The sequence below is a fragment of the Corythoichthys intestinalis genome, chromosome 5, assembly GCF_030265065.1.
Source record: "Corythoichthys intestinalis isolate RoL2023-P3 chromosome 5, ASM3026506v1, whole genome shotgun sequence".
Taxonomy (NCBI): Eukaryota; Metazoa; Chordata; class Actinopteri; order Syngnathiformes; family Syngnathidae; genus Corythoichthys; species Corythoichthys intestinalis.
Window position 1 is genome coordinate 38866350 of NC_080399.1, and position 15044 is coordinate 38881393.

Genomic DNA, 15044 nt, shown 5'->3' on the forward strand with positions numbered 1-15044 from the left:
ACTAGCAAAGTCATCTTCCATGTCGTTCACTGTTTCTGTTGACCTGTGTATGCCATTTCTCATTAACTAATCCTGTTTGATTGTTCACTTTTCCTCCAATTAATCCTGCATTCCGTGCCAAATGGTTTTGACAGAATTATTTATCAGATGATTCAGAGTTCATCTCAAGTGCAAATTCTGACTTGTTGAAGAAATAAACAGAGCCCCATTTAAAAAGCTCGCGGTAGCCGAGAATGATAAATCTTATCTTTAAAGCTGCAGCTAATAGCGAGACGAATCATTATCACCTTGACTTTAGAGCCTCAGTGTGATATTTTTTCTTCTTTCAGGTTCATATGTAATGAGAATGGTTTGGAAACTGTCACGCTAACTTTTGGATTCTCTGCCATGCTTTGTTCGGCAAGTGTCTCTGTAAAGCAGTCACATCCTTCTCTGTTGTTAAACAAGACCTGTTGATTACTCAAGAAATCACTCTGGCAAACCCATTTCATCCACTTGTTTGTTTGTGTGATGTTTCTAAGTAACTCTTTTCCCCCGCTTTATTATCTCAGTCAACTCCAACTCACATAGACCTTATTTGCAAATAAATCTTAATGTTTGTTTTGTAGAATTGTGAAGTTTTCCAACTCATTTCTCCTTCTCTTCTTTCTAATACATTAACTGTTTGACTGCAGTATTGTAACTTTACTTCTTACATGCTGTACCAATGATGCTGCCTAGATGGCAATAAAGTGCCAGTTATTATTTTCAAGATTGCAACAGTATGCCACTCAAAGTCTAGTATGCAATTGAAGTGTTAACTATGAGAAGGCATGCAGTTGTTTTTGTTTTATTTCCATGTGTGTACATAACTGCATGGCCTTTGTAAAGACAATCTAGTGAAGGTGTTTAAAACCATACATTGGTCTGTCAGACAAATGATCTAAGGGTAAAAATACACAGCAGGATGTGAGTTCTAATGCATGTTTGTCTCTATTAGCATTTTTAGCATGTCAACCTGAGAGGTGAGTAAAACAAAAACATCACCCCCCCCCCTTTTTTTTTTTTTTTTTTTTTTTTTTTAAAGTTCTTCGTAGTTCGGCGACCATCACGATCTCATACAGTATGTATTGTGGAGTGGTAGTTATTGTGAGTTTATTTCAGCTGGACTAGTTAAAAAATTAACCTTAGTAACCTTACTAACCTAATCAACCTTATTGACATCAGTGTGTAGAAGATCAATGATAGTTTTTTTTTTTTTTTTTTTTTTAAACATGTATATATGTAAATATACAGGCCTATACGGTATATAGATATGTATGTCAATGTGTATTGAATACAGATACAATATATTTATTTTGGTGGCATGGTGGCAGAGTAGTTAGTGTTATGTACTCACATTTATATTTTCACTTGTATGCATTATGTAGCCTTTTATTATTAGTCAAGGCTATCATGCATTCACATTAAGGTTAGTTTTAACATATACTATTTGGTGTCATAAAATGAGCCCAGTTAACTTGGTCCTATGAAGACTACAAGGGTATAACATGATCCCCCCTTGGTCTACGCAAGTCTTTGATAATCAAATAAAGGGGAAGTCACAAAAAAAACTCCCAGAACTTTTGGCCAATTGCTTGAATGCTTAAAGTAAACGCCCACTAGATTGTAAAACACGAGATATATGGCGGAAAACACTCAGGTGACTTGAAGTTCCGCTCTGAGACCCCCAATTTAGCCAACTTTCAGAATTGTTCGATATGCATGTGTGATACATCATTGGAAAGCTTAAAATCTCAATTTTCGGGAGGGAAGAAAAATTTTGAGCAGGAGGGCTTTTTTTTTTTTTTTTTTTTTTTTAAATAGTTTTTAAACAGCAAAACCCTATCTGAAGGTGAAAACACGCAAGAACAGAATTACAGACGCCATGGCTTTAACGAGATATTATCGTGTACTTGCTTTGTTTCATTCCAAAAACTCCATGTAGCATGTATCACTGAGTGTCAAGACACAGCTGTGAATGGCCACAGCTGGATTTTTTTGGGATACTATGGGTGAAACGTGGTAATATAACAAGGGTCGTGATGCAGAAATCGCAGACATCAAGGAGTGGTCGAGATTTTATTTTTCATATATTTACCCTTTGAAACGTTTTTTTTCTTTTTTTGTTTGTTTGGATAAATTATGTACTGTATCATCTAACATATTGGGGAAAATGCGACAGAAACAAAAAAAAAAATACAATTAAGCGATAGTTATGAGGTAGATATCCATAACTTTTTTTTACAGACGCCATTTTTTTCATTGTGACATAATTTGTTTAAAAGCTTAAAATATGTGAGTGAATAATTTTTTAAAGTGTTTTTTTCTCTTTTTTAAACCGAAATATGAGAAATCAATGAATGATTCTAAGCTAAAAATGACAAGCATTTGGAATAATAAATATAATTAATTTCCTTCGTTTTATGACTGGGTTGAAAAGCGGTTGCGCGACATCTGTAAACGGAGGTTTTCGGGGTAAAACGGACAAATTAAAAATAGTTCGGGGCTTCATGTGCCATGAATCTGCTATGGCAGCATATAGACATTTTGTTCTATCAAACAGAACAGTTGTTTTGGCTTTAAATACAGCAGTTTCTTTTCAAGAGGAGTGCAAGAGCAGAAACTGCTTTTTCAGTCTTGTCTGTGTTTTCTGCCATATATTGGAGTCAGATTCTGAAATGTGTGTGGCTCATTCATTAAAGCTGTTGTTTATTGTTTGACCGCACCCTGAGACTCTCAGTATTTGTGTGTCGACTCCATTTTATTAAAGCCTCCAGAACAGAAAACGAATGCGCGGCATTGTGGGTACGAGGTCGAGAGCCAACGCCAACAATAGCTCGTCTGCTTCACACTTCTGAGATCACGGGTTCAATCCTGGGCTCCGGTCTACCGGTGTGGAGTTTGCATGTTCTCCCCGTGCCTGCGTGGGTTTTCTCTAGGTACTCCTGTTTCCCCCCACATCTCAAAAACATGCATGCTAGTGTGATCGAACACTCTAAATTGTCCCTAGGTATGAGTGTGTGCGAATGGTTGTACGTCTCCTTGTGCCCTGAGATTGGCTGGCAATCGATTCGGGGTGTACCCTACCTACTGTCCATAGTTGACTGGTATTGGCTCCAGCACCCCCGTGACCTTAGTGAGGATAAGCGGCTCGGAAAATGAATGAATATACTATTTATTATTTAAATACACTAGTATACTATATATTTTATTTTGGCACACTTCACTCTTTTGGCACATAACAATTAAGAATATTTTTTGTCATTACTTTGCGCCGGTGACCTACATAGAACGAAATCTCTCTCAAAATGAAACCTTTGCCTGAAAAAGTTAACCCTGAAAAAAAGAGAATGTTGTTTGGACATGTCTGATGTACATTCTCCTTTGTTCAGTCCCGGCTCCCTCTCAGTTGTGAATGTCATAGTATTATTATAAGTCTGAAAGTGTCTAAATATGATATAGTGCGGGAAAAAAGTCATTCTACTACTCTGTGTTGAAGTAGGTAGATTTGCTGAACTTTACTTAATTTAGCACCCACTCTTCTAGTTTACACTCGCTGGGGCAGATGTTTGAAGATGGCTGTGTGTGGCAGATGCAGGCAAGGTGAACTGTGTGCCGTATTTTTCGGACTATACAGTAAGTCACCGTTTTTTTCATAGTTTGGCTGGGGGTGCAACTTATACTCAGGAATGACTTATGTGTGAAATTATTAACACATTATATCATTTCACATGTTATTTTGGTGTTTTGGAGTGACACTGATGGTTTGGTAAACTTGTTAGCATGTTCTTTATGCTATAGTTATCTGAATAACTCTTAATAGCTATGGCCACGTTCGCGTTCTGCCTTTGGCATTGTGTCTACAATTGTATTATTGACTTTTTTATATTGAAATGCACGCTTTTAGTTTGTGGCGCTTTCATGCCCAAGTGGGGGGCGCACTCACACTTGTTTGCGCGAAGAAGAGCGCTCACACGGAAGACGGACAGCTACGCAGCGTCTCTGAGTGAGTGGGTGAGAGAGAGAGAGAGAGAGAGAGAGAGAGAGAGAGAGAGAGAGAGAGAGAGAGAGAGAGACAGAGAGAGAGAGAGAGAGAGAGAGAGAGACACGGCTGCGAACCGACGTTCATTTTTTATGCTTGGAAAATATCTGTACAGAGGCAATGTCTGTGTGTATCATCTTTTCTGTAGTTGTGTGTTTTCCACCCGCTATCGGATACTTAAAGCCAGTTGTGTGATTGTTTGAATGATGTGCTAATGCTAACGAACACATGCTAACAGTTTGTGTCATTGCTGTTATAGCACCTAATTATCATTTATTTACGTTGATGCGAACCTGTTTGGTATCGAGGACGAAATTGATTCAGCAAATTATACGGACGTCCAGCATCGTCATTTGGGAGTTTAGCTCGCTGTATAGCCAGGACCGATCCGTAGCGTCCTGGTGAGGACAGTATATTTGCATTTCGTTGTTCATGCACTGTACACTGTACACTTATTCAGCATGTTGTTCTCTATTGTATTTTTATATTTAATTGCCTTTCAAGATGACATATCTATTCTATGCGTTGGATTTTATCAAGTAAATTTCCCCCAAAAATGCGACTGATACTCCGGTGCGACTTATATATGTTTTTTTCCTCTTCATTGGGCATTTTATGTTCGGTGCGAATTATACTCAGGTGCGACTTATAGTCCGAAAAATAAGATATGTGTTGTGATTTGCAGAAAAATGAGCTCTGACTTTGCTTCATTCATATCAATCAAAGGCCAAACACCATGATCGGCTAAAGGGGCTCTGACAATTTCTCCCTGCAAAAGTGTGACTGTTTTATGTGAATCAAAAGACAAATCCGCCTGCAAGAAAGGATGGACTAATGAACCCTCTCAAAGCGAAGGTCTTTGACATCTACCAATATGCATTATCTATGAGGTTCTGGAGATTTTATATTACCCGGAAATGGAACAACTCGTAAAAGTTTTTTTGTGTCAGTATGTGGAGTCAATTGGAACAATTTAGACAATCATTCCAAGCACTGTCAAAATATCCAAAAAAAAATGTTGTATAAAAATATAGTCTGATCACAGTCTAACAAATTTACTGACAATGTGTGTTGCTGTTCTTGTTCAATTGGTGTATGTAATAAAAATTACTGTTAATGTGCAAACTCTGAATTGGTTTGGTCAAGTCGGTTGTCTATTGGTTTAATTGATTTTGTTTTTCTTGTTTTCTTTTTCTCTCTCCCTTTTACTGTGTTAACTTTAGGTCGAAGGACAGGAATATCCCACAAAATAATGAGAATTCTGGACGATGAGATCAGGAGTGGGATTGAATATGTTTTTCTTCTAATAATTATTCTGAATTATACGGTATTTCTTTTTTTTGTGCATGTTCGAAATAAATCTTCATCATCGTCATCAGCAATCAATTTTAAAGCAGCATTTCTACTGTAGCAGCCATTTTAGAGTACTTTTCAAATATTTTTCTAGATCCACAAAATACTATACTCCATGATTATATACAGTATACTATAGAGCAAATCAAGTAATAGATTCCCTATAAAAAAAAAAAAGAAAAATGTTTGCTTCAACCCTTTGGATATCCATTGCTGTCAATGGTTGTGAATGTGTTAAGGAAGTACCCCTTTGGTTAATTCTGGTGTATGTACATGCACCTTTTCATTAACATGCACTGTTCCCATTAAATGAATGACTAAAAAGGAAGGCACAATGCAAAGGTGAGCCCGACTTTTTTAAAGGGCACACAACATGGAAAATGCATTTCTTATCTTGTACACAAACTGACTCCGGCTTACTATCAAACTGAACATGAAACATTCAAGTAAATGCTTTCTGACAGTATACGAGGCTAATTTACCCTACCTATGTGACGATTCACCAATTTCAATCAACGATACGGCAGCATCATGTTGCACAAAGTTGTCGATGTAGCGCTATTTGTGTGATGGTCGTTTTTGTCTAATCACTGCTTGGTTTAGAAATCAGTTAAGTATCATAAAAAACCTACAAAGGTAGGCAATTTTTCAAGGCTTGGTGAACTAAGGCGTGTTACGTTTTAAGATCTGACCTTGATGGTGTTTGAAGGTACACAGAATTTGACAGAACTGTATTACATCTTAATGCACGTAATAGAAGTTGAGTCTTTATTTTCTTCATTGAAACATTGGGTTTAATATGACTTTATTTTCTTGGGTGGTAGAAAATCAGGAAAGTGCGCTGTACTAAAAAAAAACAACAACAACATGGAAAATGAATGACTGAATGAATGAATTTAAAAACAAAAACAAAAAAATTGTCTGAAAATGGATGTAAAATAATTACATATATGACAAAAGTTCAGACGCCCTCATTTCTTGATCACACAGTCTTGTTTCTCTTTCACAGGCACTTTTTCAATGGAAGAATTTTTTACTTGTCTTGTCAGGTATCAACAGTATATATATTTTTTTGAGCCTGGAAAGACAAACACGTGCTAGAGATTAGAAACTTTTGATAGAGACTTGTCAAAAGGAGAGTGGCTCACTCAATTCAGTCAATTTAAAATAGTTTTCTACTATATTTCTAGTAAATTCAAAACATGAACGAAAGTTTAGATGTTTAGAGGCAATTCACTCAACTGGCTACAATCCTTAAGGTGACAATATGACAACAGTAATGATTATGAATGAAAAAATAACTTGCCCTATAGACTTTGCATCAGCCCCTCTTTATAATGCAACCCTCTTCTTTCTTTAATGATTATCTGAGACCAGTGCTGAATGGTTTTGATTTTCATTAGATTACAATCTCGACGGTCACGTCCTATGGGCTGTACATGCTTTGCTGGATACAATTTTCCGCTGAGGTGGCACCGATACAGACTTTTTTTTTTTCATGTAAATGGGTAGTCACGCTGCGTGGCCAGTTATCAGAGCATTTATTGCTATAGTCCCCCCGGTGGCAGTCTAACCGAAAGAAGGGTTTTCTGCCTTGCATAACGTCCCCGTCCCATTGAGACATGCGCACCACTAGCATGTGACGTGTACTATGCAAGATGGAATTCAAATGATATTCATTCACAGACCTGGAAATGGGATTTTGGGTACAAAAACCTTACATCTATTTTCCTATGTGAATCACATTTAAGGAGACAATAACAAGCTAGTGCAAGCTACTGTAAACTACCATTAAAAAAATATCACTAAATGTTTTTAATATGACTTTGGAAAATCAACAACATGAAATCTCGCAACCAAGATTACATAGCCTATACATACTTAAATTGAAACACTAAAGAATAAATGAGCATGAAGAATTGATTAACTCATTCACCTAGTGTACATCTCTAAGGTTGCTAGTAGTATTTTGGCAGAGAGATGATAAATCTCTGAGGCTCATGGGTCAACCTTGATTCATCAAAGATATATAAAAAAAAACAAAAAAAATCGTCGTCTCGTCCACCCGGGCGGTATGGTCTTTCCTTTCAAGCTCGGGTCCACTACCAGAGGCCTGGGAGCTTGAGGGTTCTGTGCAGGATCTTAACTGTCCCTAGGATTGCGCTCTTCTGAACGGAGACATCGGCCGTTGTTCCTGGTATCTGTTGGAGCCATACACCCAGCTTGGGGGTTACTGCCCCTCGTGTCCCGACCACTACTGGCACCACTGTTGCCTGCACTCCCCACATTTTCTCCATCTCTTCCTTCAACCGTTGATATTTTTAGTTGTCCTGCACATCTGTTATGTTGCCTTCAGGTAGTTCAGCCCCTTCAGTTGATATCACCTTCCCTCTCTGAATACCATTCGCCCTCACTTATCTAATCTGAATGACATCCCGATGTCATTACTGTACTAGTATATTCTCGTGAGGTGAATCAGGGAGTCGATGTCACGCTCGTTCTTGCCATACAGCTTGATATCATCCATTTAGAGGAGGTGACTGATGGTTGTTCCACTTCGGAACTGGTACCCGAAACCACTCTTGGTGATGATCTGGCTGAGGGGTTTAGGCCTATGCAGAACAGCAGGGGTGACAGAGCATCTCCTTGGTAGATACCACATTTGATGCTCACATTTGCAAATGGGTTTGAGTTGGCTTCTAGAGTTGTCTTCCACAGCCCCATTGAGTTCTGAAGGAAGTCCTTAGTGTCCTGTTGATGTTATACAGCTTCAAGCATTCCAGTATCCATGTGTGTGGCATTGAGTCATAGGCTTTCTTGTAGTCGATCCAGGCAGTGCACAGGTTGGTGCAAAATAAGTATTTAGTCAACCACTAATTGTGCAAGTTCTCCCACTTGAAAATATTGGAGAGGCCTGTAATTGTCAACATGGGTAAACCTCAACCATGAGAGACAGAATGTGGAAAAAAACCCAGAAAATCACATTGTTTGATTTTTAAAGAATTTATTTGCAAATCATGGTGGAAAATAAGTATTTGGTCAATACCAAAAGTTCATCTCAATACTTTGTTATGTACCCTTTGTTGGCAAACGTTTTCTTTAACTCTTCACAAGCTTGTCACACGCTGTTGCTGGTATTTTGGCCCATTCCTCCATGCGGATCTCCTCTAGAGCAGTGATGTTTTGGGGCTGACGTTGGGCAACATGGACATTCAACTCCCTCCACAGATTTTCCATGGGATTGAGATTTGGAGACTGGCTAGGCCATTCCAGGACCTTGAAATGCTTCTTACGAAGCCACTCCTTTGTTGCCCTGGCTGTGTGTTTGGGATCATTGTCATGCTGAAACACTCATCTTCAATGCCCTTGCTGATGGAAGGAGATCTTCACTCAAAATCTCTTGATACATGGCCCCATTCATTCTTTCCTTTACACAGATCAGGCGTCCTGGTCCCTTTGCAGAAAAACAGCCCCAAAGCATGATGTTTCCACCCCCATGCTTCACAGTGGGTATGGTGTTCTTCGGATGCAATTCAGTATTCTTTCTCCTCCAAACATGAGAACCTGTGTTTCTACCAAAAAGCTCTATTTTGGTTTCATCTGACCATAACACATTCTCCCAGTCCTCTTCTGGATCATCCAAATGCTGTCGAGAGAACCGCAGACGGGCCTGGACATGCACTTTCTTCAGCATGGGGACACGTCTGGCAGTGCAGGATTTCAGTCCCTGGGGGCGCATTGTGTTACTGATACTAGCCTTTGTTACTGTGGTCCCCGCTCTCTGTAGGTCATTCACTAGGTCCCCTCGTGTGGTTCTGGGATTTTTGCCCACCGTTCTTGTTATCATTTTGATGCTACGGGGTGAGATCTTGCATGAAGCCCCATATCGAGGGAGATTATCAGTGGTCATGTATGTCTTCCATTTTCTAATAATTGCTCCCACAGTTGATTTCTTTACACCAGGGGTCCCCAAACTACGGCCCGCGGGCCGGATACGGCCGGCAGCCACATTTGGTCCGGCCCCCTGAACCCCCCCAAAAAAAAATTGTAAAAAAAAAAAAAAAATTTTTTTTTTTTCCCAATAGAGTTATTTATGTCCTGGCTTTTTTCTGTGAAGAACTGAGCAATGGTTATTTGGTTATTATCTATTTAATTAATACAGTATTATTATATTATATTATATTACATGATATTATATTATATTCAGGGGTGCACATAAGTGGTCCGCACATGCGTACTGGACGTAGACAAACGCGCTGGCCCTCAACGGCTTCCATACGCTTTTGCGTACCGATGGCTGACCTCTCTATTTGCGGCGGACACGAGAAAATAACTTCTCAAAATGTCGATGAGGCAGGCCACACTGAGTAATTACTTCCGTGTTCCCCCACCCCCGTCAAAAGACAGACAGACGACAAAGACGTCACCGGAGCTACCGAAAAAAAGGACTTTTGCTGAAAAGTGGCTACAGGAGGTACCATGGCCAGAAGCAAATGATGCTCGCACGGAAATGCGGTACAAAATGTGCCGTGAGAATCCCAATGTCGCCGATTAGAGCAACGCATTTTATGTAGGGTCAAAGAATTTCAGCCATCCAAACTTCGAAAAGCATGAAAAAAACAGAGAGCATGTGGCAATTAAGCAAACTATCGATGTCAAACAGGACCCCACTCGCCCTATGGACATGTGGCGGAATAGGGCGGAATAAAGGTAATGAACAGCGACATGCACTGACAAACGTGTTTTTGCTCGCATTTTACAAAGCTAAACATGCACGTTCAATGAGGTCTTATGAGGAGGACATCCCACTTTTAAAAAGGCTTGGAGTTAATGTGGGAGCCGCATAATGCCCTTTATTTTGAATTGGTGCTTTTATGTTTATTTCTTTACATTTCACTTCAAAGTAATGGCAATTTTGTTGTGCCAGTTGATGTTAATCAAGCATTAACTGTTAATATAATTAATCAAAGTTAATTGGCTCTAAGTAAAGCTTGTCATAAATTTATCGCATCAGGTGGGTCGGCTCTCAAGCTCAATGAGGACCAAGTCACATCTCCAGGTCCTCCTCTGAGAACCTGGGCAAAAAAATTATGTGCACCCCTGATGATATGATATGATATGATATGAAGGGCTGTCAAAGTTATCGCGTTAACGGGCGGTAATTAATTTTTTTCATTAATCACGTTAAAATATTTGACGCAATTAACGCATATGCCCCGCTCAAACAGATTAAAATGACAGCAGTGTCATGTCCACTTGTTACTTGTGTTTTTTGTCTCCCTCAGCTGGCGCTTGGGTGCGACTGATTTTATGCACCATGAGCATTGTGTAATTCTTGACATCAACAATGGTGAGCTACTAGTTAATTTTTTTGATTGAAAATTTTACCAATTTTATTAAAACGAAAACATTAAGAGGGGTTTTAACATAAAATTTCTATAATTTGTACACTACAAGTCTTTCTATCCAGGGATTGCTTTGACAGAATATTAATGTTAATGCCATCTTGTTGATTTATTGTTATAATAAACAAATACAGTACTTATGTACAGTATGTTGAATGTATATATCCGTCTTGTGTCTTATCTTTCCATTCCAACAATAATTTACAGAAAAATAAGGCATATTTTAGAGATGTTTGAATTGCGATTAATTACGATTAATTTTTAAGCTGTGATTAACTCGCTTAAAAATTTTAATCGTTTGACAGCCCTATTTATATTATATTATATTATATTATACTATATTATATTATATCATTTTTATTTTATTTACTTTGGTTCCTTGAAGAATCCAGAAAGGGTTATTTGATTGTGGCTTTCTGAAAAACAATACATTTTTACATTTAGGCACTCCTGCAATCGTCACACTTTTTCTGTTACAAACAGACCCCGGCCCCTCATCAGAGAAGAGAAAGGTTATGTGGCCCTCACAGGAAAAAGTTTGGGGACCCCTGCTTTACACCAAGCGTTTTACCTATTGCAGATTCAGTCTTCCCAGCCTGGTGCAGGTCTACAATTTTGTCTCTGGTGTACTTCGACAGCTGTTTGGTCTTGGCCATAGTGGAGTTTGGAGTGTGACTGACTGAGGTTGTGGAGAGGTGTCTTTTATACCGATAATGAGTGAAAACAGGTGCCATTAATACAGGTAACGAGTGGTGCCTCGTTAGACCTCGTTAGAAGAAGTTAGACTTCTTTGACAGCCAGAAATCTTGCTTGTTTGTAGGTGACCAAATGCTTATTTTCCACTATAATTTGGAAATAAATTCTTTAAAAATCAAATAATGTGATTTTCAGTTTTTTTTTTCCATATTCTGTCACTCATGGTTAAAGTTTACCCATGTTGACAATTACAGGCCTCTCTAATCTTTTCAAGTAGGGGAACTTGCACAATTGATGGTTGACTAAATACTTATTTGCCCCGCTGTATTTGTCACAAAAACATTTATGAAGGTTGGTTCCCTTAGATTTTAGTATGGGTTAACAGTGAAAGTGAGCAAATATGGTCAGAAATATACATACAGCAATGCTAAAATTTGGTTAGAGTTTTCTTGCCCATTTTCCTTCAATTGGGTGCATTTGGTATCTATCCACAATCGTCTGACGTTGAATGTAGCAGTTCCAATAACTTTCTTAGAGAAAAATCTAAATTATAGAAATAACTGGAAGCTCAAGAGAGCCAGTACATTATATTCTTTACAAGTTTATGTAAACGTTTAAAAACAACTGCACCTTTATTGTGTGCGGCACATGCCCTGTGGACTCAGAAACTGTATGTTATGTTATACTTTTTAATCATTTCAAAATACAAGGCTGTTAGAAAATGGCTACTGCTCTAATGACATTTTTTCCCGACTATAGGAACCAACTAGGGGCAAAAAAAGTGCTTGACAAAGCAAATACAAAATTATAAAAGGGCAACACAACAGAGGCTCGGAGTCACCCCTCCTTAATCCTGCAGACGAACAATAATGACCAAAATACTGTACGTTCTCAGAGGCACTCCTTCTGCTTGTTTGCATTTCGGGGCATACAAAGATGTATAGTAATGCTCAAGTTGTATGTCTAGTACATTTTAGAGGTGGTTGTTTTTTTTTTGCTCATGTGTGTCCAATAATTTACTGGAATGTTTTCTTGTCGGGATAGTATTAGTCAAGTAGCATTAAAGACTGTGCGAGCAAACAGTTTAAAATTGTGCCTAGATAATGACAAAAACGGTCATTTATGTTTCCAAATGTCAAGTGATGTCTTCAAGAGCAGTTTGAATTTGAGGTGATTTTGTTGTAAATGAGTTAAAGGTCACGTCAATCACGAAAGCCATCTTGTTAATGCTTGAACTTCCCCGTCAAACAAATGTGATTTCACCACTCTCCTCCCTTTTTTGTGTATTCTCGACATGCCTTGTCACTTTCCCCATTTCAGTTCCCTGAGATTGCCTCCCAAATTGACCAAACAACCTCAATTTGGTGTTGTTGTCTTGGGAGATCACAACTTCTTAAAAGGTTAAACATATAAGTCAAAACAAATCTCTCAGAATCCTACACTAATCATCACATCATTGTAAACATCACCTTTGCAATGCGTTAATGGTTATAACATTACCTAAATGTAGTTCTATTTGCAAAATGTCAGTATGTGTTGTTGTGCCTTGTTCCCTTGCAAAAATCACGAGTAAAATACATTGACATTCAATGTCTTTCATCATGAATGTTAGCCTATTTCGTATAGAACCCCACAGAAATAGGAATAGAAGCTTCAGGCAGTTTTCTGACATTCATGTAGTTCATCCGACCTTTTCCTCATTGCTTGTCGATCACTTTGCTATGTATACCACAGCTGATTGCTTGCCATCACACAACATCCACCTTTGTGCAGATTTCACACATGAATGGACTCAGCCATACTGTCCAAGAAAGGAAAGAAACGTGATTCTTCGGTGAAAGCTGGCTCTTGTCAGATGTTCTACGGGACCTGACAGCCAGTTCAAATGAGTAACAAACTAGGGTAGATCAAGTTGCAGACACTCTGAGAAAAGAAAATTAATGAAATATATGTTCCTAGATTTCAAATAAACATGTGAACTATAAACAAGTTGATTTGTGAAAAAGTTAATTTTGTTTCAAATGTTGACATATGAACTAAATTAGTTCTTTTGAAAAAAAAAAAAGTGAACCAATCTTTGAACTAGTTCACAAAGAAAAGTGAACTTACAACACTAATTCTTGTCCATATATAGAGGTAGCAAGGGTGCTTCAATAAGACAATAAATGTGCCATTATACAGTACATCGTTAAAAAGAAATTGGCTTTGAGTTGCATCATAACCCACAGTATTTTTAAAAGGGCTTTGTTTCCTTCCAATTCAATTTAGTCCATTGTGCAGAAAACACACCCATGTGACCAGCATCCCAGAAAGGTGTGCGGAAATGGCTTTTCTGTTTCGTTATTTTTGGACCTTTTATAATGGAAACCCCAGAATAAGGGGTCCAAGCCATTACGCTTGGTGAAAACAAGACTATAGCCCTGTGATGCAATGTTATATTTTTTGGGTGGTCACTGAATTTTCTTGATACATTATATTGTGTTCCTCAAACCTAAAAATTAAGTAAGTATATCTGACTTATGTGCACTAAACAGTGTCTGCTATTTTTACAAGCAGTAGATTATGAACAATTCAATAACTGCTGCTTGCTTCAAACTGTTTATTGCCACTTTCAGGCCACGTCCAAGTAATTGAATGTGACTGAACTGAATAGATGGCAGCTCACACCTGCACAGGAGGTGGTTGATTTTATCATATACACACACACACACACACACACACACACACACACACACACACACACACACACACACACACACGCACACACACACACATATATATATATATATATATATATATATATATATATATATCCACCACATTCCATAACGTTTTGAATTTTGATATACAACACAAATAAGTTGTTTTTATTCAAATTTATGCTTACCACAGGGGACACCATTAGGGCTAGTAAAAAGCAATAGGCTTATAGAGCTTCAATCTATTCTAAAGGCCTGACAACCTCAATAATGAATGTCACAACTTTTGACACCAAGCACAACATCCGTTGCAGGTTAGGGTTAGTTTTTGAAGTCTAAAAACAGGATGCAATTACTCCGTTTTTCTCATGAAAGTGGTGGATATTTTCCCTAGTATCCCCATCAACATACTGCAACTGTATCCGTGTGGCTGAGGACAGCTGAAGAGCTTTTTGGATGAGCGTTTTACTCCATTAAATTATTATCATTCGCTGTCTCAAAACTCACATTACCCCAAAAAATTTTGTATTGACCGTGTAGTTTTTGAGTTACTGCCATAGCAGCACCTTAGCAACGAGGGACGTGCCTCTCTGCCAGCTGCTACCTGATGACGTCATTTCCCCAAGACCTCTCCAGCATTCCATACGAATACCACGCTATCACCGCCAAATATTGCAACCATTTTCTGGGTTTTACTCGCGAGATTCGTTATGCCATCTCGATGTGTAGCGATGAATTGCAAACACGAAGGCACAAGACTCTATGAGTGGCCCAAAAAACCCCTTCTTCTGCAAGGATTTGGACATCTTTTGTGAGAGTCAAGCGGAA